We start from the raw sequence: 16,597 nt of genomic DNA on the forward strand, positions 1-16,597 counted from the left end.
GTTGATATGACTGTGGCCATGGTTTCGTTTTGATTTTATTTTTTAGTTATTGTTCATCCTTGTAAATTATGTTTCTAAGCTCAATGGTATCTGCTTTGAGAGAGGAGAAATAATTCACGTAATATTTAAATTTTGTTTGAATGAACCACCTAAGAAGTGCAGAGAAAAAGAATGGTATATTCTCTAAAATAAAATTGCAGTAGGAATTTTGCTTTGTAAAAGAAGATGTTCATAGTGCTGGAATTGTCTAAACCATCAAAATTGCCAAGCATAAATAATTACATAATTTCACACTTTCCAATGAAGTCAGACCCTGATTAAGAAGTTGACAGCCTGAGAGAGTCTGCTTTTTGACGGTGATGTCTGTATTCCCTAAATTTGTAGAGGCTGCCTCTAGGAAAACAAGACTGAGCTTTAAACCTTTTACTTTCAATGAGAACCCTTATTGACAAATAGAGAATATTCTTTTTCTTTAAAAAGTTTTCATATTTGAATGCACGGGTATTTCAGCTTTTCCACTTTCAGCTAGCATAGATTTTGCTGATATCAGGTCTTCTCGCTGTCTTGGTCCTCACTGTCTTTCAGTATGTTTGATATTCATATTTCTTTTTTATTCCTTCTTCCTTGCTGTGCTTTTTTTTCTTCCTTTTCTTAAACAAATAGATAATATGGTAATACGAACTCTAATAGGAAAAAGGCATTGTTTAACTCAGTTGGGGTACTACTAATCCAGTCACCAAATGTAACCATAACACAGCATGCATTTTAATTATTAAATATAATGGAAACTTTGCATTTTAAATCTGGAGCTATAAACCACTTGTTTGAAAATGCACAGTTCAGCACTATGATTTTAGCTTGTAGTGAATTACAGGGCAGTATTCTTTGATCAGTTATTACAAGTTGAAGATTAGTAGCATTCAGTGCTTGTGTTAATTTTGAGAATATACATAGGAGTCACTGCAGGTCAAACTGAAGCTCAGTCCTGTATATTTTTAATGATTTAGTCAGGTGGCTGGATAAAGCAATGTGAAAATGTATAGATAATAGAGTCATGCCAGTCATTCCAAATAAGGGTAATTTAAAGGAACATTTTAAAGACTAGTACTCCCCCAAATTCCAGTACTCTGTAAAATATGCTTTTATTATTAAAAGTAATGTTTTTGAGGTTTTTCTTTTAGATACTTATTTGTTCGAACAGTTCTACAAAGTGCTCCTAATGCACTTTTGATGTCTTTCCGGTAAGTAAAAGCTGACGGGTAGAAGAACTAGTATGTGTTTGCCTATGTTTGGTCAAGACCTGTTTTTGTAATGAATACATTTTTACCATCAATAGATATAATGAGTTCTAATAGAAAATTTTAGTGTCTATGCACTTTTTAACATAAAAATTAAAAATACTCTTGGAGTGAATGTGGATTTTACTGAATCATCATGAAAATTTACTAATTCCTGCATGAGATGTGCAGGCTTGAAGCTCTGTTCTGTTTTCAGAAGTAGGGGAGATCACATTATTGAGCACCTCCACTAGGTTTGGTGGAGGGGCCTTTGCTTAGGTGCCTGCTTCAGGACACTGGGACAGCTGGCATGCTGTAGGTGCAAGAACAAGGCTTTCCAGATTCGTGAGAGGTAAACAGTGCGGTAGTAGCTCAGCAGAGCCAACGTTTTCTTCCCTCTGTCCAGGCTGCTAGGCCAAACAATTCTCCTTTTCTGGGTTCAGGACTCGTGCTCGCTGTCTTTCTCCTCTAGCTGACGAGGCTGTTCTCGGTCGGTTGAGCATGAGCTGTTTTTTTTTCTTCTCTCTGTGTATAGTATGTGAGACCTAACTCAGGACTTCAGATCTCACTTTCTGTTACAGACATTTTAAAGCTTGGCTTTGAGCAGCTCAGTAGTGCCTGACATTCCTGGTGGATACAGGCTTAAGTAATTTTGGACTGTTGAATTTTTGGAATCGAGTGAAGATTTTCATTCCATGGGGCCACGCAAACCCTTAGAGCATCCTCATCACCTGGTTCAGCCTTCCCTTTTCCTTAATCTTTTTCCTTTTGGTGATCTGGTATAAACTCCATAAACTGGTAACTGATTTTACAATTGCAGCCTTTGCTCTTGAGCCTGGTTGTTTTAAGAATATGTTTGTCAGAGAGCACCAACTTTCTCATTCTCTCTTGCTCCTCACTATTCATCTCTATTGCAAATCAAACTATGATATCAAAATAATTATGATAGCAATGTCTACTAGATCCTTAAAATTCTTACTTTGTAGTTCTTTTTGCTAATGTACCTTTTTGACTGTGTGGCGGGAGAGTGTGTTGGTAATATCTTTCTACCGTGTTTTTTTTGTTCATGCATATTTCGGAAATATGTCCATGTGTGCCAGATTAATTTAGTTCAGCAAAAGTTCTTCATGTGAAGGCTGGTTTTTTTAACCATAACCATCTCCAAACCTGAATCACTATAGAGAACCAATGAAATTGTCCACATTGCTTATTTGTATTGTTCTGGGGATGGGTTGCAAACTACGCCCATTGGCCTAGTGGACTGTAGTTAAAGAATTGCGAAGAGAGCGCCTTTTCTGATGAATAAAGTTAGTTACGGACTAAATAAAGGCTACGTTTGAACGCATGGCCTTGGTTTCCTCTAAAGGAAGGAGTGCAGCGTCACCTGGGGTAGCCATGAGCATCTCTTCTGGACTTCAGGGCTTCGCCACCAGTGACTGCAGGCAACTCCCTGGCGTAGCTTGCTTGCTGCTCCTGCCAGCTTGACCAACTCACCAGCTGCATTGTGAGAACCGAAGCAGGATTTTTGCTCTTCCTCGCTACTTTTTTCTATTCCTTGCAGACCGTAAAATGGGGACTCTGAAAATGAAGGCACATTTTGCTTTTGTGCTTTTTGTTGTGCTCTAAGGGAAAGCTGAAAATAAGATATTGGTAGTAGGAAATAGCCTAGATTGTAGCCTACAGCTTAAGGTCATAGGTTGCTTATCTCTTGTTGTGTTATTTCAGGCTTCGTTTTGGAATCTACCTTCTTATGTATGAATTGTTTTCCAGGCTGTGTTAAATAAAGCCCTTTTTATACCCTTTAATCCCTCGGCTTCCATGAACTTCTGATGTTTTTTGGCTGCCTTTATCTTTCTGTTGCAGTTTTCATTGCACTGTATGTTGTCCAATGTCCAGTTCCTGAATTCTCAAGTCTTAGGTCTTTTTGGGAGAAGCCCTTTTTTCCATGCTATTTTGTCTATTGTTCATATTTAAGATTTGCCGGTTTGTTTTGTCCTGTCTTTTCTCCGATGCAGTCGATTTTAATGCTTCTTGCTGTTCTCACTCATTTTCAGTGTGCCCGATTCCCCGTTGTGCAGCTGACTGCAGGAGCAGCAGCCGGATAGGGAGGTTTTCCTCCCCAGTGCGCCAGCCTGAACCTGGCCCAGGTCAGCCGCAGCTGGAGGTCAGGACCTGGCTCCCATCCGCCCAGGGGCTGCGGTGCAGCCAGCTGACCATCTCCCGCCGGTTCCTTGGGGTGGAAGCTGGGCCTGAATGACAGTAGATGGCCCTTATTTACTGATTTAAGGGGCTAAGCATTCAAGTTTTTAGTCTGATTGCTTTTCTCCTCTTCTCTCACATCCTTTCTTGCATTCCTCCTGGAACAGATTTTTTTTTTTTTTTTAATTTGTAAAAGGAAAAGTATACCAACTCGAAGTACGAAGTGAATTTTTACAGCCGAGTTATAAATTGCAAAAACTGGGGGGTTTATAATGGAAACGCTTAGGGGAGAGAGGGAAGGGCGTGCTGTAATACATATGTAACCTTTTTTCCCTCTCTTTAGTGAATAGACCGTTTAAACTAAATTAAGTAAAGGATATAAATTCTGTTGTTTCAGTTTTTAATATTTCATGGCTGATTTTATAGATAAAAATTACATTTAACAATAAATATGAAGAAGAATTTATACAGCCTGTTCTAGTTTGATATGGAACAGCAAATCGCATTTCTCTGTAGCTGTAAAGAAAATTCATTATAATGTCTTTGGTTGTAAGAGATGGCTTCATTGTGATTAGTTACACCGATAATAAAACAACCTTTTTACAAATGGCACAAGATACATGAGATCTCATGTGTCTGCCTTTTAATAGCATTGAATTTGTGCATTTGCTACCTTTATTCCATGGTCCTTTTTTCATTTACAATTGGGCACTTTTAAAATCTACATGTTATTAAAAATAGTCTAATATAACTTAATTGTTCTTTTGAAGCATTCTGGAGAAGGAGTTATTAATGCAGCTAAGCATTCTTAATTGTTGAGTTTCCGAAATAAAAACCCCCTAATTTTAATTACAAAAATTATGCCATTTTGTTCAACTCTGAGTAACAAGTTTTGGGGATAAAATAATGAAATCTGGATATCTGACATTACTTTCTGAATCCTTTTTAAGCACCTAAAGAAATATCTTGGCTTTCAAATGCCCTGTTCACAGTGACTTCAGTTGGATGTAGACGTTTGTAGGTATTTGAGTAATTTAAAACACAGGTAGTGGCACTAGGATGCCTACTAAGCAGTTGAGAGTCCAAATGTATGCATTTGGGGTGGGGAGAAGGACTTTGTGAGGATTTCGTAGCCATTAAAGGGGTATTTATTTATTTTTTTCCATTGTACATGCATTTAAGAATATTTAGATCTTAGCACAATAATGCAGAATGAGTTTGATGAGAAAAGTATAATGGTTGTAATAAGAACCTTTGCATAGTTACATTGCTGTGATTTGTGCTAGTACAGGGGTTTAACCAGTAAAATGTTCTGTATTGTTTAGTTTCTAGAAATAATATTGGATATTAGATTCTGGAAAATTGGTGCGTATGTGACAAAATGATATTTTTAAATTGTAAAATGGAATTACATGGCCACTGTTAGAAGTGAACTCCTTTCCTGCTTGACGTACAAAAAAAAAAAAAAAAAGAATTTGGTGCTTTAGAATGAGGAAGGCTGTAGAGGCGACAAAAAAGAAGTTGCATTTGATTATCCAATATTTATGGAATTTAACAGAAAGTGAAAATCTGAATCATAGTGCTTGGAAAAAATAAGATATAATGCTTGAGTCTAATGGAAAATACAAGATGGAACAGCACACTTAATATTAGGTTTCACTGTAAAAGACAAACCGACATTTTTGCTCCTGTTGTCCGTAAGCTTTAATTTTAGACTGTTGTCTCTTTTCCATTGATGATTACAGCTAAGAAAAAAAGTCCTGTAGCTGAAAGTGTTTTCCCAGGATGAATACCAGGAAAACAACTACTGATGACTGAAACACAGGACTAAATATTCTTTTTACCACCTGAGAGAAAAACGGGCTACGCCAGGACCCTTTGCTGTCCGCTTCCCACACCCGCGTTGCTCCGTCAGAGGAGTGGTCTGGGTCTGGGGCTTGGGCTGCTCGGTCAGCGGAGAGCGTAGCACCGAAATGCTGCCCTGTCTGTGGTGGGGAAAACCGACTCTGTGTCCTGGCTGCGCTCTGCCATGATAAATCACACGCAGGTCACCCATAAGGGTGAGCTTGTGGTCCTCAGATCCTGGGGGCATTTGAGCTGAGCGATAGCCTACTTAGTAATATGTCAATTTTTTCTCCCAGGAAAGCGTTGGAGCAGGTGTAATTTCTTACTCTAGCTCGGTCTCCGGATACTTGCCGGTGGTTGCCACAGAGTATGTTTTCTGTGTTCATTAAAACCTATTGATCTCAGGAAAGTTTGTGGGATTGATTTTAACTCGGTGCTTTTCAGGGAATTAGTAGTATTTTTAGTAATAACACTCTCCTAACATGTTCCCGAGAGAGAGTGATGTATCGAGGAAATACAGAGGCCACGTGCACAAGTTGCAGCCCTGACCCAACTCCCGAGGTTGCCTCGCCCGGGGATGCGCTGCGCGGTCCTGCTGCGACCTCCTGCGACGCCGGGAGCCGTGTCCGGGACGGGTCCGGTGGCATGCTGTGCTCCCTGCCCGGGAGCGATTTGGGAAGCAGGAGGCAACGGATGGGGCCACCGAGTTGACCAGCAGATGTCTTCCCAGTCTGCGGAAGAGGAGGGCTGTGGTGCCACCCTGATCATGCCAGCCGACGGCCAGGTTAGCGGTGGCTCTCTGTGACCGCTGGGCTTCGAGGGGAGGAGGAGGAGGCTCCCCTCACCTTGGGCTCTGTCACTGATATTTCCCGGAGAGCTGTTTGATAGCGTGGGTGCCGACTGGAGATTCGAGTTTGTGATAAACCAACAACTGAAGGAAATGCACTGTGTGGCTGTTACACGGTGTGCTTCAAAATAATGAGAAGATTTTGCACACTAGATACCCAAGTAACAGAAAACTAGTAAGCAAGGTGCAGTTCTTAGGTATAACAGAATGAAGCTGCGTAATTTTTGTAGGTATTAGGGAAGGGGTCAGGTCACAGTGCAACTGTTCCTGATGTTGCACTGCATGCACCATTCCTGCAGAAGAAATGAAAATTTTAATTGCCAAGTGAGTCCTTGTTCAGGGATGCGCTTGAGCACGTGCCTCACGTCAAGCCTAGGAGGAATCCTGCTGACACTGTGCACGTGCTTAGGCGTGTTGCTAGTTCTGGAAGACAGCTGAATTTCGGGGAATGATTTAGGTAGGCACCAGATTTGTTGCATTGCAAGAAACAGACATGGGGGGGAAATGGGTACTATTGATAAGCAGTGACATTTGAAACCTTCATGGTAGTTGTTCCCAAAGTATCAGTACTGTGAATGCTTTGGACAAGAGGTAAATGGGGATTTTATAGGTGATGGTGGTGTCAGCAAGGGGCTGTCCCTTCTTATCCTCCGTTCCTTCCCTCCTTCAATTCTTGCTGGCTGGGACCCGTCCTGGGGAGATGCGGTTTCACTGTACGGGCCGTGATCCGAGATGGATGCTGCTGAGGCACCTCCCGGTCCTTCTCTGCCGGGGGTACAGAGCCCTTTGCTATAGCACTGCCTCCTCCATCGTTCACCTCTGCTGACCAAGAGTGTGTTTTGCTGGGGAGAAGTGGGAGCCTGCTCAGATTTCAGCCTTCCTTCTGTTGTCTGCTGGAGCGAAGGCACCTTTTGTAGCTATATGGCTTAGCTCCAGTGAAGGGCTTGGGGATGGGGAAGGGAAGAGGCTCCATGATGTGCCGTAATAGTAGCTCTTGACTGGTACCATGGGCACCCCAGAAGTCATGAATAATTTTTGTATCATCTCATATTGCCAGTGCTTGGACTCGGGATGCCACTGTCACACCTGTATGCCTCCTATTGCTGTCTTGTATTGGTTTCCATCTTGACACGGACAGTGATGGAAATTAGAATAAAATTCAATGATAACCCCCTGAACTGTTCAGAGTGCAGAAGTACGTAGCTTTAAAAGGTGTTCAGCAACTTCAGCTGAAACCTGGGTTGGTTCACCTGAAAGCAAATAACAGTTATTATGGAGGAAGTCAAGCTTTGAGCAGCTATGCATAGTTTAAGTGTTAGTGATGATCATCTAAGGTTATTGGGGAAAAAAATCACCCTATGTGTTGTGGAGGAGATGGCAGCACTATTGTGATTGCTTGCACGTATCATAAGAAACCATTGAGGAGAAAAGGTGTGATTTGACATGCAGCTTTTCCCCTGCGTGTTAAGGGTTTATCCCTTCCGTAGCTGAGAACTGTGTACAGCTATCATCTGTTTATACTAATTTCTAATGATGGATATTAATTTCTTTTTGTTAGAGATCCAGTGATACAAAGAAGTGAAGGCTGCTGCTTACGCTTTGCTGAAATGTGCTGGAGGACTAACGGGTTCTGGCAGGGATTTGGAGCAGCGTCTATAGCACAGAGGCCCCAGTGCAAGGCAGCCCCCTGCTTCCACCGTGCTTCTCCCCCATCGCCCTCTGCCTTATCTAAGCAACCGAGCTGGAAAATAAAAACTGAAAAGAAAGTCTAGGTTTCATATGTCTTATAGGATTGAGCTGAAATACTTCCAGTGTGCTCATGTCTATTTTATTGTACAGAAAACCAGGTTTTGTCTTTACATAATAAGCTAATAGTTCAGATTGTTGAGTATGGCTATGTGCGTTAATACCGATAATACAAATATATACAGATATGTAAAAATATATGTTCCAATGAGTATATATTGTAATTGGTAATACTATTAGCTGTCATTTCTCTAGATATGCTTGCCAAAGAAACATGTAACACATTTCTGTTTGATCTTTTCTCGGACGAAACGCAATTACTTCCTTGTGTGCAGTGGCCACCAGGTGTCATCAGAATGCTTTTATTTTTATTAATTTATCCTTTTCTTTAGAAGTATATGTACATTCTCTATTTTTCTCTGGAAACTTTGTTAACCTACCACACAAATAATCCTAACTCCTTATGCACCTATTCAGCCAAAAACTCATGCAGCTCTTTTCAGCTGAACCACTTGAATAAGCTGCTGACAGGAGGAAAACAAGATGCACAATAATACTGAGAAGCATGTGCATGTACACACAAATTATTACACGCATTCTTTGCCCCAGTCGTTGAAAAGATGGAGATAGATACAGTAAGCTAAACCATGTGGGCCTGGTTTACCTTAGTAGAATGTCATTAAAGAGCTACAGGCAAGGCAATTAAAATGATTACTCAGAAAATACTAGTATTTAGAGCATGTTGAATTTCCTTTTCTATCTTCTGCCATCCTTTCTCCTTTTTATGCCTTTTCTACAGTTTTGGTGTCCTACCTTCACATTAAATGTGTTTGTGTTTGGTTTTGGTTTTGTTTTTATTACTATTATTTATTTATTTAGCTCTGGATGTTTGGCGTACTTGCATTAAATGTGGATAAAACACATCCAAACTATTATCAGCCTACCTTTAATTTAAAAAGGTATTGGCTAGGTTCTTTTTTTATCTTCAGTGAGCTATTGCTCAGTGAATAGCTGTGTAATAAAAAACTGAAAAATGCTCAATATCTTCTTGTTATTTTTTTTTTTAATATTAAAAATAAAGAGAACGTTTCAATGCAAAAAAAATGCATCTTTTTTACTTCCCCCCCCCTTCCTTGCAGTTTTATCTAGTTCATACTTCCCTTCTGCACCTTGGTTCAACTTACTAAAAAAAAAAAAAAAAAAAGAAAACGTGTTCTGGGCTGTCAGCTCGCAGAGGGCGGGCCATTTGTGTTGGCCTTTTCACCTGTGCTGCTGCTGCTACCTCCTCCAGCCTGCTCAGGCTGTGTTAGTAGACAAATGTGTCCCAGGCTGTGATGATGGAGGCTTCTTGTTGCTTTTCGTGTGATACGGTAGTATAAAACAAGGGGCCAATGAAGGCATCTTTTTTTTTTGTCTTTTAGGTTTAATTTTGAGCAAAAGTTGATGAAAATTTAGTAAATCTTGGCAAGTATTAAACACCAGAATAGCAGTATAGGAAATTCTTACTTCTTCCGCTGTATGTAAGAGGGTCCTACAGCCTATGGTAGAAAAGAGATTAAAATTGCATTTTACTTTTGCTTTTCTCTAGTTTTAATTGGTGAAGTTGGTGAGAATTGCATCTGGCATGAAACCACGTCATTCTGAGAGTTCCCACAAACCGCGGGACTCATTACTGTATGTGAAAAATGAACATTTCTTTCCTGCAAGTTTCCTTCGTGGACCTGATAAACTCTCTAAAGTGTTTTGAGAATACTTAAACAGTGCTTTTCATCCATAAATATCACAGCACTGTACAAATACGATCTTTCTTGGATCCTCAGAAGTTTCTGTTGCATATTTTTATTGCTATTGTTATATGTATGCCTCACTCTGGAAATGGTAAAAATTTTTTGAATTTACAATTCAAAATATACAGACCTTTTTAAATTTTCAAAAATTGAAAATCTGGGGGTTATTCAACACTTTTTAGGAGATACTAGTGCATTTCCTCTTATTCTGTCTTGGACACGTCTGTCGATTCTGACAACGCTTGAAATGAGTGTGTATCCGTGTCTTTCTTTTTCAGCTCCCTCTTCAAAGCTGATCGAATCGGTGGTCGTTGCTGCATTGAGCAGCATTTGGCTGATTCTGCAGTGAGTGGATGATGGACTAGGGAGCTTTCTCTTTTTCTCTTCGTTTTTTTTTTTTGTGTGTGTGAATTCAAGAATATATTCTTTGTGTCAGGAATTCATAAGAACTTCCTTTATGTTGGCAATTTCCGCCCCCACCAGAATGACTTTCAGTGGTTTGGAAGCAGAAGCGAGAAGGATGTGAGTTGTAATGCAGGGTGCGTTTCCCTGTGATGCCGTTACAGATCTTTCTGATGCCTGCGAGAAAATGAAGTTAATGGGTGCAGATAACTTGCCGTTTTCAGGGATACTGAAGCGATGACTATCAGTGGGCTTTTTATTTTGCTACTTTAACTATTGTAGACACATCAGTGTGGAAGTTTCAAAGTCTTTCGTGTTTGAAAGCTTGTAGCTTGTTTGGAAGTCTCCTGTGGAGGTTCTGGTGCCCCAGGAAATTGAGTGGCTTTACATGAAGAGCAGGCTCACAATGCAAAGCTCGAAGTTCCAGCATTCTTGAGCTGCAAGGGAAAATACATGTTTGTAATGGTTAGCATCAAATACTCCTCAAAATAAAGGTGATCTTTGTTCCATTTGAGCCAACAACCATATTGTCTTCTGTATTCCATTAGTGAGGAGACTATTCGCTTGGATTAGTCTCTCTGAAGGAAGTGAGGTAACTTTGTAAGGCCATAAGACAGACCTATGATTTGATTTAGGAAGGATGTTATGCCCTTGAAAATGAGAAGATGTTTATTTGACACAAAGGTCGTATGTTGAGATGAGCTGTTCACATTCAGTTTTGTGCAGGCTATTTAAGGAGCTCATTAAAATGATTTTTGCTTCATTGTATCCATGATTTCATTGAAAGAATTAATTGTCTGAAAAAGGGAAATTTTTACTGGAAAAAAAAAAGAAACTCTATTTTCCATATGTCACATCCTTTACAAACACTGCAGATTGGGTATTGAATACTTGGAGACAATAATATGCTGACTGAGAAGTGCTTTGGGAATTCTGATGCCAGGATTAGCATAAAAAATAAAAACCAAAGTGGAATTTAGTACTTGTAAATATACTTTCTTTGGGTTCTTCAGTACACATCCATACCCCTTCCCTTAAAGAGCTGGCATATGACCAAAACAAGAAGTAAATAAAAATGTATTGAGCATCAAGTTAAGGAACTTCGCAGTTCATTACAGGTTTATGGATCATCACTAAATTGCTTGTCCTTCTCATCTTAATTTAAGATTACTACTTTCTAAATTTAATCTGAGGGCTAGGACAATGCAAGTCTTTCTTACATTGAAAATCTTAACTGCACTGTCTCCATCTTTTCGCATAGAGGAATTATATACTATTTTTTGGACCACAGGAAAAAAAAATAGACAAAAGGCTCAACTGAAATGTTCTCTATTTCCGTCAGAGAAAAGATCTTCTGCCTGCAAATGACTGATGCTTTTGTATAAAACTGTAGCAGATACTATATCAATATACAAAAAAGCATTGTAGGAAGAATACAAAAATCTGTGTTGTTATCTGGTAAAAAATGGTGATGGCAGCTCAAGAAGTGGTATTTTTCTCATTTTTTGAATTTGTTTTCTTCTCTGTAGGTAGTGAGATGGTGCCGAATTGTGACTGTGGGATGTCTTTTAAATTAGATTAAATATTGAAACAAAATCTCCATGATTCTGACCATTTGGAAATCCCAATGCATGAAAGAGGAGAATCTTTAGCTAAATTGGTTTTAGTGACACAACCAAGTATTGTGTATTATGCACTTGTAATTTAAAAATATGTGTGCCTCCTCATATATTTTGTAAAGGTTTGGATATTTGGCCTATGCAGGTGTGGCATATGTAACATAAACATTTTGCTTTTGAAGATCTTAAAAACATGTTTCACTTCTTCTGGATACTTGGAAAATTATTGAAGAAAAGTGCTATGTTAAAGACCTAGCTAATATTTCCAGTAGAATTACTGAGCTTAGCCTTTTCTGTGCACAAATGGTGAGGCCACAACAGGTTTCTTTCCAAAACTTAGGAGCAGCAGTATGCTGCAAAGAATGTTAAAATGTGTTAGGTAATGTATGACTGTCTCCAAGCAGAAGAATTTGTTAACCTGAAGCTAATGTGGCAAATTAATTTTTGGTCATATCCTTTAAGAATCTGTTCAGCTATACTTGATTTATATGAACATTAACAAAAGATTTATGTTACAAAAAGTCAACCCACTTTTGAGTTAGAACAGCTTCATTTTGAACATCAAATATCATGTTAAGAGGGAGCTGTTTGACAGAACCGGGTTTTAAACTATGGAAATGCTGAAGATTTGACTGCTGTCTGATTAGCTTGGGCTTGATCCTGAGCTCTGGTGGTCTGCTGTGTTGTACCTGGCGCAGTCTCAGAGCCTATCTAAATCCTTTCGGGTTTATTCATGCAATACATTAAGTGGTTACATATTGTTGCATTTTAGATACCTGTTACTTGTAAAAACGTAACTGGAATCTTTAGAAGGTGAAGGCATAAGGAAAAACATGAGAGCTTGCATCTTGCATTGTTTTTAGTCTTGTTGGTCCATGAATAAGGTAATTCAAGAGCTGTACTTCCCCACTTCTACTGCTATAGGAGTTTCTCAGCATTACATTGATATCGAAAGGCTGACTCAGTCACACTAATAAGTAGGAGTTAGACTTAAGCATGTGCTTAAGCTGCCATGGCTGCAGAGGGTTACTTGTTACATCTAGAATGTGTTTTTGGTTACCAGTTGATTTAATCAAACTCCAGATGCTGATTCTTTGCTCCTGATGTCGATCCCTGTGCCAGACTAAGGTTTGATCCAAGATTAATTTTGCAAAAAGAAACCCATTTAACCTTACGTATCATGTGGTCACTGGGACTGTACCAAGTTGGGAGTGCTGCTGACGTCTTCTCTGATGCATCGGTTTCCATATTAATGCCAACTGTAGGCTAGCCCTTAATTAGTGTAGTGGCTTTGATGAGAGCGGAGGTGAACTGGCTTATGCAGGTTGAGGATTAGGACCACCGAGATTTGTGACCAGTTCGTTGCTTTGCCATTGTCCTCCTCTCCTGTGGCAAATCTGAGAAGGGGCTTTCAGGAGAGAAGCTTACAGCAGAGAAAGCACTGTAGGCTCCTTTTGCCTAGAGGAGGCTTACGGCATGCTGAATGCATCCTTCAAGTAGCGATTGTCCTTCGTGTGATAAATCCATGCAGGAAGCTGAGAAGAGGTCTGCCCACAGCTCCCTTTGGGTGTGAGGCACTACTCTCCCATCAAGGAAGCTGAGGCATTTGCTGCTGAAATTGTGTTAGAGACGCAGCTGTGTTATCTGAGCAAAGATCATAGTGGGGAGAAACAGAGACACGGTTCAGTGTTGTGAGCTGGATCTTGTCTGAGGTGTGGAGAACTGACCATAGCTCAGCAAATCACTGACTATGGTCCCAGCAAAAAGTAGTGACAGTAGCCATTAAGTGTCTACCTGAGAAGATGTTCTCTTGTCCTAAAGGCAACTTTAAGAGAGAACTAAAAGAAATTGAAGACAATTTAATTCCTTAGATTAATTAATATAGGGGTAATTTTAGACAAACAACGGTAACCACCTCATAGTTTTTTTCTTTCATAGAGAATTCTTTCTGGATTATGGTTTCATGTAGGTGCATACTCCCATGTAGTCATATTTTGACGCAGTTTGTATGGAGGTGGGACAGAGGCAAATCTAACTCTGGGGAGGGAGTGCAGGGGGAGATTATTTTAATGAAAACTCAGATGTGAGGTAGAGATGAAACTGGTAAAGGCGTATCATTAATTGTTGCTAGACTTAACTTGTGCTGTGCAGCCAAGGAGCTGTTGCCTTGATAGCACTTGTTATTAGTTGGGATAGACGGGAGGCTGTTGACTTCATTAGGAGTACTGCCTGCAAATGCAGCGGAGTGCATCCCCTGTCTGCATGCTAGAAGTTTATCATGAAATGAAGGCAGAGGTAAGTGTCTCCATTTACTATTGACTTGGAGAACTGGAGGAATTAGGGAAGAAGGCTGGGGCGTAAGGCTCCTTTGCATATTTGTATTACATATGTGACTTTTCACACTGAAATTATTGGCAGCACCTATGAGATTTGTGTTTTGCATTTTTTACTTGCCTAGTAACTAGTTTGTAGTTGTGACTACAAACAGTTTACAAAGATAAAGTAAGGGAAATACGTCTTTTTTTTCCTAAGCACTTGAAAAAAATCCTTTATCGATGCAATACCGTTGAGTTGAAGACAAGGTTGGATGGCAGAACTGGGATTGTGATCCAGGATTTTTGGTAGAGCACAGAGCAGGGTGAACTTCTATTGGAGAGTTAGTGAACAAGCGCTGAGAAGTAAGGATAATCCTGCAGGTACTGTATGCAAATAATCAGCCATCTTTTTTGAGGTGTGCGGGTGGCTAGTGGAGATGAGCTGAATCTGCGCTGGTGTGGCAGAAAAGGCATGCTCTGAGACTGCTGATACCTGCCTGTGACAGCTGGGAAGCATCCACCTCCGGTGATTACTGTATCTCTGGCTGAAAGTGGCTTGCGATTTCTGTCAGAGGTTGATGTAGGTGTGACAGCGCTTTAAGATTTAAATCAAATTATAGGATGGCTTTAAATGGGCATGAAGCATGTCAGAAGAGAGTATGGCATGGAGCCACCAGTCCCCTACTTATTAATATGTCTTGAATGTATGAATTTTTGTCAATGGAGAAACCCCTAATTATCCCGATACAACCTTTGATAGTGGAAGTTTCCAATGCAGGTATTAGTTCACTTCTGGACAGGTTCTCTGATAAATCAGATGGTCTGAGAGGAAAGTATCCTATAAGGAGGATGGAGAATTGGTTTGACATTGCAAATTGTCTGGTACAGCAAAGCAAAAACTGCTGTTCTTCCCCAGGCCATGCCAGGGAAGAGTGGTCAGGTCTCAGTGGTGGGCTGGGAACCTGCTGTGGAGGTGCAGCAAGGCAAAGGACCCACGGCTGCTGCGTGCAGACAGTTAAAGATGGACCTGTGGCACTCATCACTGAAGTAATTCCTTGATATTTCCCAAATTATATAAATAAAGCTGTACTGCAGTTAAACAACGTAATTTTCATCTGATCCTTTTTTCTGTATCCCAAACAGTGCTCATAAACCTTTACAGGGTAAGCTTGCACTTCAAAGGCTTCGTCCTCCTCTGCTATTAATTGCTGTAGCGTTTTCGAACATACTGACAGTATGCTGACTGACATCGGCTGAGAATGTGGACCTGATTGTTTTACTTCTGACTAATTGTGATAGTTTCTGTCATGGTTTAGTGAACAAAGAGAAATAATCGTGTATAAGAATCAGAAAGCCACAGTTAGAGAAGCAATATCTGGACCCTCCAAAGGGCTGTTGTGATCTAGAGGTGGTTATTCTCTTGTTATTTGGGTATAACTAGCTCGGTATAAGTTTGGTCAGTACTTCAGCTCAGTGAGAGACCTACAGTTGAAAAACTGTTCAATGTATGCAACCACTGTGCACTCAATTCCTTATATGCCTTCCAGAAATTATTACTAAGCAGAAAAGCATTTTTTACTTCCATAGGTAATAAGTCCAACTGATTTGAGTACATTTCCCCAGTTTAATGCTTTCATACTTTGTTCTTAAAAATAAGCATAATATTTTTTTCTTTAGCAGGTACTTGAACGGTTTTTTGTACCCTGCGTTTTCTGTATCAACATTGCAATTACTTAATCTTGTCAGGAAGTACTTACAATTGTGGTCATGGCCTCATTCAGTGAGTAACAACAAAAAACTGGATACTTGGATCTGCAGCAAATTGATGTTTAAATCATAGTGTAAAGCACATAGATAAACATTTAGTATTTAATCATCTGTTAAAATGAAATGCATTTTCAATTCTCAGTCGCTTCATATCAAAATGAAAAGGTAATAAATGTCAAGATTTGATTTCCCACCCCCATCCCTCTTACAAACTGTGTGGGTAGCATCAGTTTTCTAGTGGTGACATCTTTTTGGGAGCAGGAAGGTCACACTGGGCAACTGAGGAAAAGCTTTTGGTAACTGGATTTGGACGGTTAGAGTTTGTGCTGGGGTTCAAAGATGCTGCCCTTCTCTGCACTGCTATTTATGACTTTTTTCTCCCGCCCCACCCCCATCCCCAATTGGGAAATGAAGTTTTAGAGGATATTTTAGGAATGATGGGGAACTATACTTGCGGCATATTCTTTTAGAACTCTATTTGTGTTTTCCCTCTTTCTCTTTAGCAGGTAATCTAAGCAGAGGAAAGAAAGAAAGCTTCATACTTAAAATGTTTAACGTCTATGTTGGCTTTGTTTTCCTTGTTGTTGCAGTCATGGTCATTTCCTCCTTGGAGCTTTTAAATTTGGGAACCTGGATTTCTAGTTCAGGAAAAGCTGAACGTCCCATGGCCGGTTCCCTGAAAGCTGTTAGTATTTAATGTCCTAAAAATGCTTCCAGAAACAAAGGTTAGGCTTGTCTGTCCAAGTTTAAGCATGTGGTAAATTACTTGATTACATAAAAAATATTGAAGCTA

At 39.9% G+C, this 16,597-nt stretch overlaps 1 protein-coding gene across 1 annotated transcript in view; it reads left to right on the forward strand.

Annotated features, from left to right (window-relative positions):
* Window positions 1-16,597, forward strand: part of ZNF407 (zinc finger protein 407) — a gene marked incomplete at its 5' end in the record, with an annotated part of 353,220 nt that overhangs the window by 11,228 nt on the left and 325,395 nt on the right. The window lies entirely within an intron of this gene.

Source organism: Platalea leucorodia (assembly GCF_965183815.1).
Source record: "Platalea leucorodia genome assembly, chromosome: 1".
In the NCBI taxonomy this organism is placed as follows: Eukaryota; Metazoa; Chordata; class Aves; order Pelecaniformes; family Threskiornithidae; genus Platalea; species Platalea leucorodia.